A 20,779-nucleotide genomic window follows, 5' to 3' on the forward strand; every position below is an offset into this window, starting at 1 on the left:
AAACAACTCACCAGGATAGTGGGGCCTTTTTGGTGGCTTTGATCTTCATTTTTCTTGTAAGGTGCTAGCTCTTGATTACCATCTTAGAAATTACTTCCAAATACCTGTGCCTAGAGGTGTCAATTTGCATGTTGCTATAATTCATGTTAATATGATCTTGATCATACCTATTTGCTCTTGGTGGGTTGTATTTGTCATTTGCATGTTAAGTTAATTGTGGAGTAAGTATTTTTAAAAGGTAGTTATCTACTATTTCCAGATTGAGTCACTGACTTCCCTTTTGGTAATTTTCGTATTGGTGCTGGTGTCTTAGGTTTTCCAAGGTTAAAGGGAACTTGGTCACTAGTGAAGGGCGTCATGGTCATTGCAGAAATCAAAATCAAACGAAGTATGCATTTTCTGCCCATAAATTTCTATTTTTTTCTTCTGTATTTGTACCAATAGCATCAATTTTTAGCCTTAAAGGTCTATAAAAGAGATTAGGAAAGGTGGGTGGAAAAAAAAACTGCTCAGGAAAAAATAGTGGTGTTTGGATTGCAGAGATCAAGTAGGGGATAGATATCTAGAACAAGATAGTCATTGGCTCATCTTTAATTAGGGAGAATTTTCTTTTTTTTTTTGGATGTTTTTGAGAGTACCTAAAAAATGGGGAAATGCATAATCAACAAACCAGTAGAGCCCCGGAAATGGCCGGCAGACAGAATTGTAATTTACTTACCATTACATAAATTTGTGTAGCATTAGTGTGATATGATCATTGAGTTCTTTCAACTTTCCTCTAATCATTGCAATGTGACAATGAAGTTTCTACATTCAAATTCATTTGGGTTTTCTCTGTGCCTTGCATATAAAGGTGGATTAGGACTACTAATCCATCCAAAAGTCAGTGGAGAGTCAAGGTTTAAAATATCAACATGCAAGATACCAAAAAAATGTGTATTTTGTGTTTGGAATGGTCGGTTTTCTTTTTTTATTTTTTTACAATTTGATATTTCATCATCATTATCATCATGCCTCGTCCAACTATTTTGGGTTGGCTAGATGAACCCTGTTTCACCAATCTGTTCTATTTAAAGCCATGTCCACTGTTAAATTATTAGTGCCTAATTCATTTCTTACTACTACTATTCATATCCTTTTTGGCCTACCCCTAGCTCTCCTAGTCTCTTCAAGTTGTAACAAATCACTTCTTCTAACTGGAGTTGTCGGTGGTCTTTTATGCATGTGACCAAATCGTCTTAGTCTACTCTCTCATTTATCATATATTAGGGCTATTCCTAGGTTCCTTTGGATGACTTCTTTTGACTTCATTCATAATTCCATCCTTTCTAGTTTTTCCACTCGACCATTTAACTTGAGCTACTCACTTTGATATTTACATGAGTTTGTTAAGATGAATGTTAAGCATTAATATTCCCTTACTCTTAGTATTTTGAGTCTCGGTGACCTTGGACACCGATATGATACACGTGATACAGCGTGATATGAATCAATACTTTAAACCTTGTGGATAGCCAGTTTGAACTCTGGATTTTTCAGCAAATAACTTAATGTCAGTCCATGTGGGGCCTACCTCAGAAAGCCAAAAGCTGTGCATTTCACTCCTCTCCCAAAAGAGCACTTGGTGCATGTTTGTAAGGGTTTTCACAGAGGCTTCTGTCTTTGCAAGGTGGGCTCCACACGAAAAGCTCAGAAGCTATATTTGGTGAAAAACTGGAAAGCCTAAATATATTTTTGTTGAGCTAACACAAACCAGTATTCTGGTGAATTTAGTTTCAGTAGCTTCTTGCCTTCTTCAAAGTGGCTCAGTGATGAAGTTCAACCAAAACCGAAGCCCTTCCAAATGGGCTCTTAGTTAGCAGATGGTAGATCAACACTCTGGTTTTTCTTTTACTTTTCCATCTACACAGTCGCAGCACAATAAGGTCTGGTTGGGTCCATAATTATTAGGGTTAATTATATATAGTTATATACCCTGTTTTAGGAAACTACTTGTGTCTACCCTGAACTTTCAAAACCTACCCTAAGGGAAGAGCCAAGTGTTGCTGGCCTTTGCTCTCAACTCTATTGATCTTGGGTGTCTCTTACTTGGCTGCTAACCAAAATTAAATGGACTTCCAACAATCATCTTTGTTTAAGCAAGGCGTCCATTACTGTTATGGAAATACAACTGAGAAGAAGAAAAAGTATGTTTTGAAAATTTAATGAACATTAAGGACATTTTTGTCTTTTACAATTTATCTGTTAGACTTATCATTTGAAAGGTCAATAAGGTATATATAAGTAGGTTTAAGTACTTTCTTAAATATACAGGGTATATATAAGTAATTACAAATACATATATGGTATTATATATGTATGATTTGGGAAGAGCTCATTACATTTTCTATTGCAATGGGGCACGGAAAATATGGTTTGGGTCATGGCTTTACATCCGTACGGAGAACTCTCCTTGGAAGTCAATTGTGGATTGGCTACTTAGATTGGTGGCTTGATGAAGTTCAAATGATTATTCCTCTCCATCCATTCAAATATGGGGCAATTATTTTGTAAACAAATATGGAGAATTCATAAGATACAAATATTTGGAAATAAAGAGTTCCGCCATCTAGAGTGCCGAGTGCTTCCCAACCCATGCTTATGAGTTTGGATTTCCTCACAGAATGGTCCTCACCAAGTTTTCAAATTTCGATATGATACGTCTGATACGGGCGTATTGTATTGTATCTTTTAACGCTTGATATGAAATATAGTGGAAAATCAGTGGTATTGTCTTTTTTCCACTATATTGGATCTGTATTGGACCATATCGATAGTATATCGATCGAAACACTACAAAAAAGATACAAATAAAAAATAAAAATAAAAAAAAAAAAACATAAAAGGGGAAATAAGCCTTTTTTTCACCCCCAAATGACTCTAAAACTCAAAACCACGTTTATAGGGTGCTAGATATGCAAAAGAAAAAAAAGGCAAAAAACAAGTGAATCATCAATGCTATTGAAGTTTTTTCAAGTTTTGAAAAATATTACAAAAAGTAAGTTTTCCCAATTATACATAATATCTTGTGATGTTTTTTACTTGAATGCTTGGAAATGTTTAAATTTATGTTGATCTACAATTATTATATTCAAAATCATATTTTTATGTTATGAATAGATTTATAGAAATTTTATGAAGATTTGGAAAAATATAAAATAACAAAAAAAATTGAAAATATATTTTTTTACCATACCTATAAAGACTTAGTATGTTTTAGATCCATGGATTATCTATAATATCCATATAGCAATTGAAATTTCTTCTTCATTTTTATTTTTGATTTTTATATTTTTAGAACTAAAAAATAAGTAATAGTTAATTATATTTTATGATCTAATCATAAGGATTAAATATATTATAGATCTGTGGATGATCTATCATATCCATATCCATTGAGCAATTGAAATTTCTTCTTCAATAATTATTTTTTAAATATATTATACAATGTTTATTTATTTTTATTTTTTGTAATATTTAAAAATAAAAAAAAAAAACTATTAATTATATTTTCACTTAGAAGTTGTGCCAATGCATGTTTTATGATTAGATAGGATAGTTGGGTTTTCCTATCCTTCAAAACTTAAGAATATCAGGCATTCCACCAAGAATGGGAATGAGATTCCGATTCCACCCAACCAAGCAGTTAGAAGCATAATGGACCATACTGGTTTCAATTCCAGACCCCTATTCCCACAAACCAAATGAACCCTCAATTCCTAAAATGAAAATGTAATAAAGAATTCGATAAAAATATTTGGTAGGCCAAAAGATCCATTAAATTAGTCCATGCTAAATGCTAACTAGATTGTTCTTCTTGTGCATAAAGAATTTCAAATTTGCAATGTGCATGTATTTGGATTTATGAGTCTATGGGCATACAGTTTTTGGCTTTTTAAAGCTGCGTTTAGGTTGTAGTTTATTTGCATTTTGGAAGTTCATGTCTCTTCAAGCTTTCTTCCTATTGTCAAGAAAGTGCTTCTCATGGGGCCAAGGGATTTTAACCTAAAATTAGCAAGATGACAAGATGAGTAAGTTCATTTAGTTCATGAACGAGATTCCAGGATAGCCGCCCCACTGGGGATAAAAATGACCCTCTATCCTTGATTCCCGAAGGAGATAGGTTCCCCACCAGGGATGTGAATCCCCAAAATTTTTAAATTAAAAGATTTTTAGAGAATAGATTTACTTAAAATAACAAAATTTTTAAATATGTTTTATATATAAAATAAATAATATTATATATTTATATATTTAATATATATATAATTAGGATCGGGGTGGGGCGAGGAATTCACTCCCCATCCTTGACCCCATCATAGTTGGGGAAATTGGGTACTTGGTAGTAGACCTGGCAATTGGGTTGGGTGGGTCAAGTTCGAGTTGGGTCAAGGTATTTCGGGTTGATTTTGGGTCAAGTTGAATTTCGGGTTGGGTTGTCAAATGCTAGACCCTTACCCTATATGTTTGGGTTAGGGTTGACCCATGGCCCAATTCGGGTCATCCAGAAAAATAATTGAAATTTAAAAAAATAAAGAAAATTTACATGAAAAATATCAAAATTATAAGAATTAATCTTAAAATTCCAAATATAAAATAAAAAACTTGAACATTTAACAATTTAAAGAGTAAACAATAAAAAGTAAAGGCTAAATAGAAAAAATTAAAGAGTGGAAACTTCTAACAATGCATAAATAATCCCAATTAGACTTGACAATCGGGTCAGCGGGTTGACCCAACCCAACCCAGTTTTTTCAGGTTGGGTTGGGTTGGGTCATTTTCACATTCGGATAGCTAAATATGAGACCCTAACCCTGTTTTTCGAGTTGGATTGGGTCGATTTCGTAGGTCAGGTCAACTTTTTGCCAGGTCTACTTGGTAGGGATAGGGAAAATTGTCATCACTACTTAAAACCATGAATACTTCCTTTTTTATTAATTAAAGATAAACTACTAGGAGGGTTAATAACTTGAATCTTTGTATTTAGTGTTTTGATGACCTTGAAAAATGATATATATTATTATGTTGTACAATATTTTGATACTTTGAACTATGGTTTTACTATCAATTTGGACATCACACTTTTTGCAAAGAGTTAGAAAGCAATGACTAATAAGGATTTCTTTCTTTTTCAATTTATTATTAAAGCCCCACTATGGTATATAAGCTGCACAATAAAACAAAGTAAAATCATATTAAAAATGTTAATATGTTTTACTTACTTTTCAGTTATTCACGTTTTAAAAAGTGTACATACAAATCACATTCAAGACTTAAACAACTACAAAAATGTCACTTGTGAATTGTGATGTTTCATTTTAACACGGGTTCACTTTGTTGTTGTTTTGATGGCAATTGAGCTATCCATAGTAAAGGCAAGATTCTATTCCAAGTATCAATTGCAACTATTCAAGGATTGTGCCCGTTTGGTAGAGCATTCATAGGGATAGCAATTTTCCTTATTTCTCCAATCTCCATGGGGATCTGCCCCAAATAGGGTGGCAATGGAGATGATTTTCCCCTCGTGGGGACAAGGACAGAGTAATTTTCATCCCCATTAGTGGGGATTGGGCAGGGAATGAGAGAATCCTGATTCTCCCCCTCGCCCCATGGGATCCCTACTAATATATATGCATATATGTATGTATATGTTTATATATATATATATATATATGCACACATACATCTATATATTAATATTTTAAAAAATATGGTTGAATATGTTTGAATCTTTTTAATAAGATTGTAACTTTTAATTATTTTATTTTTATTTTTTAATAAAATAAAAAACAAAAAATAAAATGGTTAACATTATAAAAAATCATGAGGAATGGGGATCCCCATGGGAACGGAGATGGGGATAACCTTGTCCCCGTTAGTGGGGACGGAGACGGGGACAAGGATGGGGATTTTTGCGGGGACGGGGATGGAGAAAGACTCCCCACCCCCGCCCCCGCCCCGACCCGCCCCATTGCCATTCTTAAGTTTTCATGTATTTATGAACTGGCCCCACTCAGACAGCTTATGTTTGGTAGATAACCACAAAAATCCCAAAATAGCTTTCTTATGGCCAAAAGTACGGCTTTCTACTCAACCTTCTTCTGGTGACTTCTCCAAAACAACTTGGTAATAGTGAAATTGGAAAGTGGCTCAATCAAACCCTCAGCACTCTCAAACAGGCCTAGCCAAACTAAAATTTGACATACTTAGGTTGGGCCTAAGCTAGGCTTGGGTTGGTCAATCAGGCTATTTAGTATCACAAATAGCCTGGTAGGCCAAATTTATTAAAAAGTTGCATGAACCTATTTAGTATCACAATTTTAAATCTTCAAATAGGAATTTGGTATATTTTGCATATAAACAAACATGCATGTATAATTATGTACATAATACATATGTATGTTCATGTGTGTATACACACATACATATATACCTGATCATGATGGGTTTCAGTCAAATCGCACTCCTGCTTTATAAGAATAATTGTAGTCAATTTCTTTTTCTGTTTTTTTTTTTTTAATTGCCCACTTCAATAAAATAACTTGTTATTTAGAATGAGAGTTTCTTTCTCCATCTTTTTTTTCTTTAAGCCTGAAGATAGGAATTAAGTAAGTTTTTGTTGATAAGTAGTTAAATTGAGTTAGTTGTAGAGGCCATTACTCATGTAGAGTTGGTTCAGATTGTTTGGTTAAGTTAGTTGTAAGTAGTATCTGCAGTCAGAAATCATATTTATCACTAACTGAAATCATTCATGACAATCCTAAACACTTCTATCATGAAAGGATCGGGTGATGCATTCTAGTTTCCATTGTTAAAATCCGAAGCCATTAATGGTCACGGCCTAAATTGAAGTGACTAGAGTATCATAAGTTTTCAATTCAACCGACAAGTTTGATGTGCTTCAAACTTTCGCTGGGCGCAATTTGATTTGTCAACATTATTACTGATAGGACCATAGAGAGATTGTGACGGTCTGAGTCACCAAGCAGAGGTCATGTTCAGGTGATTTATGTTGCCTGTAAAACTAGTTTCTCTTCTTTTTTTTTTTTTCTAGTTTTAGATAAGATTGTTTGTGGCTCTAGAACTATAAATAGGGATGGCTTTGAACCAGACATCTCCCCCCCCCCACACCCAGGACTATTATTTAGGCTGAGTTTGAAAGGAGTACAAATGCAAATATGTAGAGTGCAAAACCTCAATTTACGCTGTACATATTTGCATTTGTATTGAGTCCTAGTGTTGTTATTCACACCATCAAATTTTATCCAAGTATTTTGGAAAGTGAAATAAGCATTTTGAGAATGCAACTTCTTTTGATTCCATGGCATATTTAGTAAGATAAAGAACATTGAGAATGTTCTGCAAACAAAAGTTCTGCCAAAGCCCAGTTCTCCTGCAAAGAAAAAACTTTGCTCACATAACATCTAGTTGCACATTAAGAATATCTCCTATACATTTATGTTAAATTCATGGGGAGATATTCTCAATGTATATAGGGTGAGATTTCTATATTTTTACAATGTGTACAGAATTTTTACTTGCAAAAAATCATGCCGGAATTCTATACTTTTAGAGTATGTACAGAATTTTTGCTTGTCGAAAATCCCATCACAGTGGATTGTAATAAATACTTGGGGTTGAATCTCACTTGCACGAGGGTTGAGGGGTTGATATAAAACATAAGTATTTACTGTACTGATGTTTTGAACTTTGGGTCAGGATAGATTAAGTTGGGTTGTCAAGTAATTCATCCCTAGCTAACCCCAACCTAACAAAAGATTGATCCGCACCAAGTTGCACCCATACCTTTTATCATAAATATTAGGGTAAAATATAAAAACCTCCCTTTAAGTTTCTGGTAATCATAAAAACCTCCCCTCAAGTTTTACTTTAATAAAAACCTCCCCTGAATTTTTGAAAAACTAAACACAAACCTCCCTTCCGTTAATATGTTAGACGGAAAACGGTTGATTGATACATTATTTTTTTAATACCCATTTTACCCTTTTACCATTTCATGTGTTTCGAATGAAGAAACTCAACGCCACCAAAATCTTTCCCGTCGATGCTCCTCACGAAAAGTTAATATTTTTTTGTGAGAATAAGTAAGTTAATATTTAAAACTTTGCTTCACTTTTTTTTTTTTTGTTTAAAAAAAATGATATATGACCTTATCCCCTCCCTAACAAATAATTTGATATATGATATATGATCTCTCACCTCCTTGAAAGATCAGACACACTATATAGAAGATTGCAGACTCATCATTTCTAGAATCTCTCATTGTTCAGTTCATTGGATTCAACGTTCTTTTAATCAAGTTGCTCACAATTTGGCCAAACATGCTTTATTAATTCTTAAGGTTTCGTTTGGATCTGGGTGTAAAATGTCATATATAGCTGACTGTTACATTTTGAAAATCGGTGTAAAAAATTGTAAAGTTTTACATCGATAAAATCGATATAATTTTTACACCGATTGTCGAGGTAAAACTTTATGCTTGATGAGATTTTACATTGATTCACGATGTAAAATTCTATTCCATCTAAACGCTAACAAATCTAAACCGGAATAGAATTTTACATCAATCATAATTATATATTCCTTCCAAATGCCTATAAAACAGAACGGATGTAAATTTTTGCATCCATTCTTGATTTACATCGCTTCCAAATGCACCTTAATTGTTTTACTTGGTTCGCTACTCTAGTTTTTTTACTTAAAAACTCTATCTTTTGATTGTATAATGAATTCCAGCCATCAACTCCCTGGCCAGTTTGCCTTCAGTGTTAGTTGTCATGCCAGAAGTGGTATATCTTTTTCATTATTGCTTTTCTAATGAAAATACTAGCCAGGAATGACCAAACGACCCTCTCAAAGCAATTTTATGATAAAAATGTCCTAAATGTTTCCCATGCCGTTGCTCCGTAACAGAAAGATAACGTGTGGCCGGCATTGATCGACTGAAACATAGTCCTCGTGGAACCCAAAACTAGATAATGATTTTAACCGTAGGCCGAATTACATCGTGAGGTGAGCAATTGAACTCTTTCTAAAATTTTTGGAGATTATTCACAATTTACTTTAGATTTAAATTCCTTTTTTCAAAATTGACTCCAATTAAATAAATTTGTATGATCAATTCAAAATAGATAAAGATTTGTCCCAAACGTAAAACTATCAAATTTCATTAAAAGCATAGGTACCTTTTATAGAGTCCGAATCACCTACCAACAAAATATGTTGCAACACCCGTCCAACATAATTTAATACTCCACATTTCATACATGACGGGTCTCTGTTTCATGGTGAGATGTGCAGTTGTGATTCCAATTCTCTCTTATAATCTTAAAAATTAATAATTATTGTAATAAAATGATTAATTTAATTAAAGGGTTAAAACAAATGTTGGATTTAGCGTAAAAGCAATCCAAAGTAAAGAATACAACACAAAAGATAGAGAGAGAAGACAAGAAAAAAAAATCGGATTCAGTCCTCTCAAGATGGTGCTCACGCCATCTTGACAGCCACTTGCAATCATATATTGTGAATATCTCCCTACATGTATGTTTTTATTTATGGAAAAATATTCTCAATGTACAACCGCAAGGGGCTGTGAGTAGGGTGTGAGCACCATATTCGGAATCCCATCTCGAAAAAAGAACTTAGAGTGGGAAAAGGAAATGGTTAATAATGAATATTTATATTAATGTTTTTCTATTTTTTTTTCTGAGTTTTCTTACTTTAATGATGGTAGCACCTGACAAAAATTTCCGGTTGGGGCTACTCCATCCCCATACCCATAACCCCTCATCCTTAGTGAAACGGGATTTGATCCCAAGTCTATACTACAACCAACAAGAGAACTTATCAACTGAGCCACCATCACTTGGTTGAATTTAGCCATCCATATGATAAGCCATGAGAAGAAAGCTAGGTCAAGTTGTAGCAACTATAGTAGCAATCTCTTTCAACTGTTCAATTCAATTGAACACAATCTATTCTCTAACAGGCCTCATGTGGAAGCTTATGGATAAACATGGGCCCATCCATGTCTTATGCTAAAATTTTAATTAATTAATTATAATGCGAGCCACTTAATAAAAAATACTTTAATATTAATATATATACCATGTCAAAGGAATATTCAACCAAAATAGTTTTTTATTACTTTCATCCCCTCTCTCCTAACAATTTCTTTAATAACCCATACTCTTCCACTGAAAATTCTCCGGCATATTTCTCTCCCCTCTTGCCTGATTTTTCCGGTTCTGTTGCCATATTTCTTGTTAGAGTTACTTTTCTGTACTTTCAAATCCATCTGCCGTTAATGGAAAAGCTTGTTTGGTTTGTCCTCTCAGTTTTAAGCCATCCGTCATGCAATTTGTTACTGCACTTGCATTTTTCCGTATCATTTATCGAAATATGTTGTTTGAGACAAAACAGGTCGAGATGTATCAAATGAAGCTATTTGCTTTGAGAGATTAAAAAGATGAAGTGCAGAGCTAATGGCTAGTATATATCTGCACTTTTCTTCGTAAGTTTCAACTTCAACTTTTTATCATTGAATTGAACGAACCCTGATCTTTAGTCATATCAGGGTTTATTTATTTTATATCTACCATGTGTAAGTGTAATAATATGATATCAGATATAAATGTAAAAGAGCAGACATTACACTTGATACTGTATATTTTTGGCAAGTTAGGGTGTGAATTGTCCACTCTTGGTGAAAGGTTAATAAATCTGGGATTAAGTGATTTCCTACTAACGTGGTTACGTGGTTTGAGCTGACAGCGTTGCTAGGTTGATGTCCTGTATGTGGTAGTTTTGGCTGTCGTTTGGTTCACATTCGCTTTATTAAAAGGCATTAAATGTGCTGTTTGAAGGTCTGAAATCCAACTGGAAGGTAGGCTCGGTTTATAATGTATTGACGCGATTTAAGTGTAGTATTAATATCAGACCCTGTACCTAATTAGTTTCATGGGCTAACTATATAGGAAGTATACCTTGGACTGGTTTGGGGTTATCATCTCTTCGGCTCAGTTTAGAAAGAGTGCAAATGCAAATATATAAAAAATAATACAAAATAAAAGGTCTTGCACTTTAAATATTTACATTTGAACTGAGCTTTATCTTTATTTGAGATCTTAAAAGAATCGAATGAAGGACTATTGAATCTTACAAATTCCACTATCTCCTAAGAGTGTGCTCGTTTTTTGGATTTTGAGAGGGGAAATTTTGGTGTTCATAAATTTCGAGAGTGCATGTTCATTTTTCCTAGGTATCACTTGTCCTCGTAAATAATACTCATTTCTTAGGTGAATAAATAACTTTTTCACAATGTCAAAACTTGAATATGACAAAATTGATAATGGTTTTTTATGGTTAAAGCTTAAAACAATTATTGTCTTATTTACCTGAAAGATAAAAGCACATGGATAGATGCATTGTTTATGTTTCTCAGATAAGTGTATTTACCCAAGTAAATAACTTCCCAAAAAGCAAATAGGGCCTAAACAGCAATGTGTGACAAGGGCCCTTTGGATTGGCTCCCCTGTGGCTAAAGGACATTGTAGTCACACATTAGAAACATTTCCTTTTTTTTTTTTTTTCTGGTAAAGCATCAGAAACCTCTCGTACATATATGTTGCTATTCATGGGAGATGTTTTCAATGTACGGTTGCAATGTGACTCTACTTACATTACAAGAAAAACGTCCTAAGGCGGCGGTTTAGAGCCGGCGGTCACATAAACAACAAAAGGTATTGCTGGCGGTCTTTCAGTCGTGTATAAGTTTGAACTAAATTTGAACCGCTCCTTCGCGCCTTCAAATAGAGGGAATCCCACATTGTTTCGCTCCTTCGCGCCTTGCATTCAAGTTCAAAGAGAGGGGATCTAACTTTTAATCCAAAGGGAATCCAAGAGATCGATCAAGGAGGAAGAATACCTCTGCTACTTTTCATATTCACGAAGGCTTCAGACAATCATCTTTCTGCTGGGAACGATTGACCGAGGAAATGTCTAAGAACTAGTGAAAAGTCGGCATTGCAAGCTTGCGAAGGCTCCACTATTTTCGTGAATCAACCAATGGAGAAAGCTCCGGCATCGATCCTTGCGTTTTGTTTGACCTAGAAGCCTAGTAGATGGAGAACAAGATGAACTCAAAACATGGAGATATAGAGAAGCCCTAGAAGGATTGAGGAATGAAAATTAAATTTTAATAGAGGCTTGACGTTCGAAGCAGAGCATAGGCGGTTGGTGCCATATCCTTTCGTCCTCTCTGTAGGCCCTTTCAACTCCTCTATTCAAAGTTGTTCGGATTTCTTCTTTATTTTATTTGGAATCGTTGTTCCTTTAATTCCCTGATCAAAATATATTGGCTATGCTCTTTTATAAATAAATTTGCATGTTTCCATCACTTTTAGCTTTGAATTTATTTTAAACAATCGGATCTAGTATTGTTCGTTTTCTCTTCCTGTGGATTACGTTTGGTTTATCATCTTTTGGGTATGGATTTCACTCAGAATCTTTAATATTGTACTCATGATTGACCTACATTTGGTTCAACGGGAATTTTGTTAGACGTAGTGTTCTCCTTTTCCTAGGTTTTGGATAAACAATTGTGTTCAAATCCAGCGCTACTTCTAGTACAGTGATGATGTAGTTAAGAGTTGCAGTTGCTCTCTCTCTCTCTCTCTCTCTCTCTCTCTCTCTCTCTCTCTCTCTTCCTTCTCTCGGTATTATATATTCAATATCATGGGTTTTAAGGCCATTATTTTGCATTAAAATTTTTGCTTATTGTTTCTAATTTTTGTCTTGCTTCTCTCGGTATTATATATAGCCTTGTTTAGCCACAAAAATCCTGTTTCCATATGTCAACTGAAACGAGTTATTAATTAAGACATTAGCACAAAAACTGTAGGAATTTATGATTGATAGAACCTGCTTACAGAAGATGTCTTTCCACCTTTGCAATCATGGAGACCAAGGTCTTTTTTTTTAATGACTTCTGTTAGAATTTATGGTGTTTCAAGAAACACCTTTTGTAGGAAAATTTCTTCAACCATCTTAACTTAGATGTGAAAGGAGTCAGGCCACAAAATTACAGCTGGAACTTATTCTGCATCACATTTAAATTCTCTCTTGTTTCAGGGAATGTGGATGGAGGAGCAGTGATTCACAACCCACATGCCATGACCCATGAGTCATTTGTTTGGAGAGGAAATGCACAGTAGCTGCTGAAGGATATGACCCATGTGTCGTTTGTTCATCAAACCTTATACTTTTCTGATTTTGCAATGTTCCCCCATTAAGGTTGCTGTCTGAAGAATATGATAGTTTTTTTCTTTTCTTTCTCTTTTTGATCAGAAAGAAAATGATAGAGGTTATGGTCACTATCATCTAATAAGGTAAATGTTTAGTGTAGTTAATCTCCTAGTAGGAAATTCATTTATGTAACAAGTTTCCATATTCATGTGGATTATGGGCTAATGCTGGATTCCTCAGTTGATGAAAAATCCATTTATTCTCTCTCTTTTGCAGTTTATACACCAGAGCAATTGGTAGAGAAGTACAGTAACATGTTGCTGCCTTTTTCCTATGCTGTCGTCTCTGGTGTTGTGGGATCATGCTCGGTGTTGTTTGCAAAATCCTTGTAAATTGCCTTTTTCACATAATGATGAAACAGCAACCTTAAATTTTCCTTATTTTTGTATCTAAAGTTCATAAAGCTTCACATGCAATATGGCTCTTGATAGAGCACAATGACAGGGCAGGATTTGTGTTGCAAGCTCAAATAGCTGGGATTAAGGCCAAGTTGAGTTGAATTTGTATCTAAAATTCATACTTTATTTATTTGATCTTGTTTTCCAAGTCCAATTTGTTAAGATTAACCATGTCCAGTGGTTATCAGCTGCATAGCTGGTTCACATACACCATGCTTCTTTTATTTCTTAGTACAGCTGGATTTTGGGTAATGATTTTAATAATCAACTCATTTTATATGAAGGTTTCAGATATGTATTACATTGTAAAACCTACTTAGAAATTACTAGTTTTCCAAACTACTAACTTGATCCATACTATTCGATGCTATTCTTATTGTCCCAGTGTTTCAGATTGCTTGGACCTTCTCCATTTTTACATGATTTGTCTACTTCCAAGAATATCAGGTCAACCTGGGGCACATATCAATCTTTTACCTTGTAGGGTTCTCTTAACTCAGGATGACAAGCTTATTACTGATTATTAAACAGGTCTTTGATGCCATCAGGACAACAATGTTTATACTAGGAATGATATCTGTGCTCATAAGAATTTCTTTGCTTGCACCTGATGAACCAAAGGTATTTTTACTTAAAAGTCCAATTGTTTTTTTCCTGCAGGATCATGCTCAAATTATCAATTGAGAGTAACTCATGGTTTTCCCCCTAGGTGGTGAAGTAAAGGATTCTTCTTTGGTGTCTTCTATGGATTAAAGCATTGTGACTGATATGGACAGGTATGATACAATTCTTGTATATATTATTGATCTCATTTCCTGGGATTTCCTCCAAGAAGAACTCTTGCAGGTTAAAATATATCTCCTGTTTGTAAGATTTTTGTGGATAAATTGTAAACAAATTTTTTAGTCGGTCACTGTAAAGCTTTAGTGCATATAAATAGAAGACTTTTGTTTTTTTTTTAAATCAAAGAAGTTCCTGGAAACCTAAAAAATATTGTGGACAAGTTTCAAAATATGAATGGAGGCATGGGGAAAAGGATTCAAGACAAAATGTTAAAATATAATTTTCTTTAGTTTTTATTTTTTAATTTTTTACATGGAAATAAACAATTTAGTTTCGTGTTGTATATCTAAATTTAAAAGATTATGGTTAGATCTTTTAGTATAGGTACTGCATAACATATAATTTCATAAAATTAATGAGATTATGCGATTATAGTTTCATTGATCAGAAACAGCACTCAAAGAACTTCTACTAATGAGATTATAGATAGAAAAAGTCCCTAGAGGACCAGCATTGATAGAGACAATTACAAACACATGGCTGACAAGGCATAACTATAAGAATACTACAAATACATCTCAAGTGTTAGCCCCCTGACCTGATGCCCCCAAAACCAGTTCTAGTCTTGTGATCCTTTCCCTTGCCAAAGCATCGGTTAGGCTATTAAAATTTGCTGATGTTGGAGTCCTCTTGAAAATGTTGTTGATGAAGGATGATGACAGTTCTTTAGCTTCTTTAATTCCCAGGTGACCAAGGACTTTAAAGCCTTCAGGATGTATCTGACCTTAAAGACATTTAATATACCAACATTCTGTTCTGTCATTTCGATTTTTAATAGGTTATATTGTCATTTTAATGGCCAAGTGAGATGTCTCTATGTGATTTTCCCAATTTTTTCTAATATTTACAGGATGGTGAAGCTTCCTTGTGAAGAAACAGAAATTAGAGACATTAGAAAATTTGGAAAATTCACCTGTGTACTCCAAGAGATAGAACTTCAACTCAAACTAACAATTGAGCAGCAAATTAAAGTTTAGAAAAATGGGTGGCATTACTCGAAGAACTACCCAGTTATTGCAACAAACAGAAGAAGTCCATCTGAAATTTCTCAACAAAACTAAAGTGAAAAATACAGGATAGTAATCATTAAAAAAATGAAAAGAATATTTGCATAAAACTGGAACTGCTCCATATTCAATTAGTCACTGCAAAGAGAAAAAACAATAAAACAAAGGGATTTAGGCATCCATTATTCCTTAAAGAATCTGAATTTTCTATGGAATATCATAATGTAAAAGGAAGAACTCAAAAGGTTCAAACTTCCAAGTGAAAGACAATAGAAGAGTGAAAAGGAGAATTACACATATCCAAAACAACCAATAACCATTCATAACCATTGAATGACAAAACATAGTGAAAAAGGGTATTTCAAATTAGAATACTGAATCATTCAATTGTAGGGGAAAATATCTAAAATTTCTCACTGGTCCTGGGTTTCCCAAACTACTACCATCAAATTTGAATTTAATACAACCTCTTTCTGGTGGATACCATTGGTAATTAGAAACAACCTTAGGTAATGACGATTCAACAACTTCTTTCTGGTTTCTGAGCAGATTGTCCATTGATAAATTTGAAAAAGGATCTTTGGACTTCAGCCAGTGTACTGCTCTAATCAAAACTCTGTCCCTTACCTCTTCAAAGCTTTTCTCTTTTTCTAGAAAAACTCTACAATTTTGTTCTTCCCAAATTGTCCGTACTGTTGCAGCTTTCAGACACCTCCACATAGATTTTCCCTTTTTAGGTAGTTTTGAAAGTTGTGGGTTGGGCATTATGTGCTGAACGGGTGCTTGAGGAGTATGGGCATGTGCTTGGGCTGCAAATGATGCTAGCTGGATTCTATCAGGAAGCTTTGTAGGGTATGAGCGATGCTATGGATAAACATGTTACAAATTTTAAACTGAACTTAAAAAGAAGTACAGCTGATGTTTTTTTTAATAGATAACTGAAACTTTATTAAAAAAAACAGCAAATTTACAGAGAACCTGAGGATAGGCTGTTTATCCAAGGTATCAGCCATATTGTTGGCTTGTCGTGGCACCCTCTAAACTCTAATTTCACGATTCATGGTCAACCATTTATTTTCCTTAAGTTTGTTTTTAAGTCCACAAAGCCATATTCCCTTTTTCTCTTTCTTAATGAATTTTCTTTTGTTATTAAAAACACACACACACACACAAAGCCATCTCTTCATGAATTAACCTTGGTAGGGACATCACTTTAACAAACAAAAGGAAAGGAGAAACAACATTGCTATTGATTGAGAAAAAAAATACCATCTCTTTATTACATTAGAATCATGGATCAGCCAATCATATGTTTATTTATTGTTTTTTGGTATTGGGTACCCCAAGAGGATATTCTTGACTTAATAGCCAAATGGAAATTGGATCTTCTAGCAACAGGTGTAGTTAAATGTTCCTTATAGGCATTTATGGGGGATTTGAAAGAGAGCATAACTTTTAATAACTATGTTTCTATTCCTAAGATCATTGATAAAGGTTTTTGGACAAGGTTTTATGCTCTAGAAAATTCAGAGTGAAGGTTGTCAATACTGATATAGGTTGCCATAATTCATGTTGAGAATGGATATCAAACTGTATTTATATGAGCAAGAATTAGACATCTTAGGTGCACAAGTCAAAGAGTCATGTAGTTTATTTATTTGTTTTTTCTTTTTTTTTTCAATTTTCCCTATTTTTTAAAGATGGTTAATCTGACTTGGATAGATATGCTCCAACGGCTACTAGGCCCTGCTTTAGTATAGGTGTTTATTAATTGAATCAAACTTGGATGTGGTTTGATATGCATATTCTTGGCAAAGATTCTAGGAATGTTTATTTAAAAAAAAAAAAATCCCTTTCTTTTGAATTCCATGCACTGATTTGTTTGCTAATTGTGAAAAAGGTATGCATGTTGGGCTGCCAAAGTATGTCCCTGTGAACTTGAGAGATATAGCAGATGCTGGGTTCCAAGAAGGGGATGAGGTTTCACTAGAGTCCTTGAAGGAGAGGGGATTGATCAACCCTTCTGGAAGAGGGGATGAGGTTTTCTAATTTGGGACACTCACATGTCTTGGAACTGAACATGGACAAAACATAAGATAGATATTTTGGTAAACTTGATACTTTGGCATATCTAGATACTCCAACTAGTTGGTATATTTTGTAATTTTTTATATAATTTTAGCTTTTACAAAGAATAATATTTTTGATTGAAAAGAAAAAAAACAACTGATAAGAAAGAAACGGAAATACAGATATTATTCTAGTGCCACCATAAAGTGTGTACCACCATCTGACAGTCTGGTTAGAACATGACGTTGGTGTTGATCATTCTACTATCTGCATGTATTCATCACCATTAAATGTTCAAATTTTTATGCAACCTTCATATCAGACAGCAGTAAGAAGACCCGATACAACTTGAGGGTTAAACAAGTTGTACGCGCCACAGCATGGGCAGCTCCATATACATGGTAGTTGTAGTGTATCTACCAACAGAAGTTGAACAATATAGTAAAAGCATCATCACCTTCAACTATGACGTCAAACAGACTCCGGATCATTTGTCCACGGGAACTCTTCTCACGTCTATTCACAACACACTACTCTCATGAATTGGAAATATCTCCCCCTGCATAATATCAGGTAGGAGGATGAGATATTCTCCATATGTGATTGCGATGTTATGTGGGTAGACATGGGCAGAGTTTATGTGAACAGGAGATCCGGACTCCGTCAAACAAACCTTAAGATCTCTCAAGAGAAGAAGACCCTGAAGAAAATTCGTTGCTTCAGCTGAGTTGGGACATTGAGAATGAATAGGTATTGCATGGGCAAGCAATAGAGTACCTGTATGATCACGAACACTAAGCCCACTGCAGATGAAGAATCTTTCATTGCAGCGTCCACATTTATTTTTATAGCTCCATGTCGGGGGTTTGCTCCACCATTCAATTGTCATACTGGGTACCCAAATAGACTGCATATCAGCATGGCCTGCACCCGATGTAAAAATCCGTATATGAATGTGCCTCAGCAATGATGGCATATAGACAAGGTTCAAAATTTCGATATGTATTGGGTCGTATCAGTTAATATGTATTGTATCAAGAGCTTCTTGATACACTCCTCTAAGGGGTGTTTCAGGGTCAAACCTGGTTGAGGTGGTAGATGGGCCTTAAACTGACTTCTCTGAATCAGGTTGAAAAAGAAAAAAACTTAAAAAAAGGGAGCAACTCACGATACAGTTCTATACGTCCCTATTGGCATATCGAACTATATCGATATTTTGAACCTTGCATGTGGAGAAAATGCATGCCCTCAAAAATACATTTAGGTCCATTTGTTTCACGGGAATAGGGGTCTGGAATTGGAATTGGAATGGATCATTCCAATTCCAACTGTTTGGTTGGGAAGAATCGGAAACCTATTCTCATTCCTGGTGTCATAGCATTCCCCCATTTGAGGGAATGGCCATTCCTTCCCCTTCCCTTGAGAATGAATTCCTATTCTATATGACTTCAATTCTAATAGACTATTCCAATTTCAAAGGATTTTGATTCTAATTCCGACAAAAAATCAGATGGACCCTTATTTCTGGCTACCCAAATGCTCTTCATAAACATTGCTCCTCAAAGAAGGCATCCATCCTATAACTTACCCAAAGTCACATCTCTCTCCCATCAAAGTAAAATAAACCACCTGAGATCGTGGAACTGAAAATCATCAACTCGAAAGTCCATGCAAGACCCAAGCCACACAGCCTGAGGACCATGACAATAAAATAGCGAGTAAATAAGAGTCTCATTTGTGGCTTGACAAATTGGGCAAAGTGGATTCAATGGTAATTTTCTTTTCAACAAAATGTCCTTTGTGGGGAGTAATATTAATTATGTATAGATCTCCATAAGAACAACTGCAAGGAGGGTTTGAGGACTTTAACATCCCACATATGATGTTGATCTTAGAGCTGATGAGCACATAAATCCACCATATGGTGTTTTGCTCCAAATTAAGGTATCTGTTATATCAATCTCAAGCCTTGGTAACTGAGATGATATTTGGCATCGATGATGATTTTTCTTTACCGATTATTCTGAAACCACTGATTTTTGGAATAGTGATTTTTGAAAAATCATCAAAAATTTTTTGAGAAATCGGCTCTGAATTTATTTGGTACTGATTTTCAAAAGCCAATTATTTTTTATTAAAATTATTATTCAATGCATTAGTGAATGCCATGTCATCCTCCAAAAATCGGAATCAATTAAAAATCAGAAAATCACCAGAAAAGGTGATTTCTGAAATGGACTGATTTCAATAATCAATTTTTGGCTGATATAATTGACCAATCAAACAATAAAAAAATCAATGATTCTTCAAATTCTGAAGGAGATCCTATATAACACTTCATCATCAATGCCAAATATCATCTGAATGTTCACAACACAATTGACTTCTTCAGGGCTCCGGGGGGAGATGTTGTAGAAAGTCTATGGCCCAGGAATTGGAAGGATGAATAAAATGTCCCACTCTCATAGGAGAGGATTCCACATCAGACCCATATGATATCAGCCACACCACAATGTCGACTTCTTACAGGTTCTTGGCACTCCATAGACCCCATTAGTCCTCAGCCTCGGCTCTACTCGGACATCATTGATCCTCGTCCTCAGCTCTACCTTGGTTGACCACAGCTCAGATCCTCCTAGTCAACTCGTCCAGAAAGCAAAGCAAATTTACCTTGTTGTCCTCGGCCAATCCGAGCATCAACAATTGGCATCGTCGATGGGAACTGACTACTAAGATCTCCCCCCAATGACTCAGCTTCCAACGAATTGGCTAGGCATAGGAAAGTTACATGGAAATTGGTCACCAGGTACCAAGTCCAAACAGTCCTTGACTGGCTCGACGACCTCACGTAGAGGCTGGACGAGGTGCGACAACCAGCAAGAGGCCACCCATAGAGTGGCTGCCTCGCTGAAAACCGGGGGCATCGTCGCAGACGCCCTTTGCGGGCTCAGTCGGCTAAGCGCCCTGTTGCGCCCCCCAAGGTCGACCCCTCAACGTCTGGCGGAAGCGACTAGAGTGTGAGTCAGCCGCCGAGGACCCTCCAACCGCCTCACACATTGGACCTCCGAGACTACCTCAACGATCGACGGACCA

The 20,779-nt window shown here is 35.2% G+C and overlaps 1 protein-coding gene and 1 long non-coding RNA gene across 6 annotated transcripts in view; both read left to right on the forward strand.

Annotated features, from left to right (window-relative positions):
* LOC148871297 (pentatricopeptide (PPR) repeat-containing protein) overlaps window positions 1-771 on the forward strand; it is a 76,697-nt gene extending 75,926 nt beyond the window's left edge. Inside the window, exon 11 of the mRNA XM_088974129.1 lies at window positions 314-771. The gene's annotated coding sequence lies outside the window, so the exon portion shown is untranslated. The remainder of the gene's footprint in view (window positions 1-313) is intronic.
* A 10,942-nt stretch (window positions 772-11,713) lies between these two features.
* On the forward strand, window positions 11,714-17,892 carry LOC148871298 (uncharacterized). Of its 5 annotated transcripts, none has more exons than XR_016106722.1 (8): window positions 11,714-12,324; window positions 13,195-13,303; window positions 13,411-13,451; window positions 13,585-13,696; window positions 13,800-13,857; window positions 14,152-14,246; window positions 14,427-14,542; window positions 17,517-17,892. It is a non-coding gene; the product is annotated as an uncharacterized LOC148871298 (long non-coding RNA). The 5 variants fall into 5 exon arrangements; XR_016106723.1 differs by having other exon boundaries at window positions 11,872-12,324; window positions 13,195-13,298; XR_016106725.1 differs by having other exon boundaries at window positions 11,975-12,296.
* The last annotated feature ends 2,887 nt before the right edge of the window (window positions 17,893-20,779 follow it).

This window comes from Nelumbo lutea, chromosome 2 (assembly GCF_056320005.1).
Source record: "Nelumbo lutea isolate HS-2025 chromosome 2, American lotus-T2T, whole genome shotgun sequence".
Classification (NCBI taxonomy): Eukaryota; Viridiplantae; Streptophyta; class Magnoliopsida; order Proteales; family Nelumbonaceae; genus Nelumbo; species Nelumbo lutea.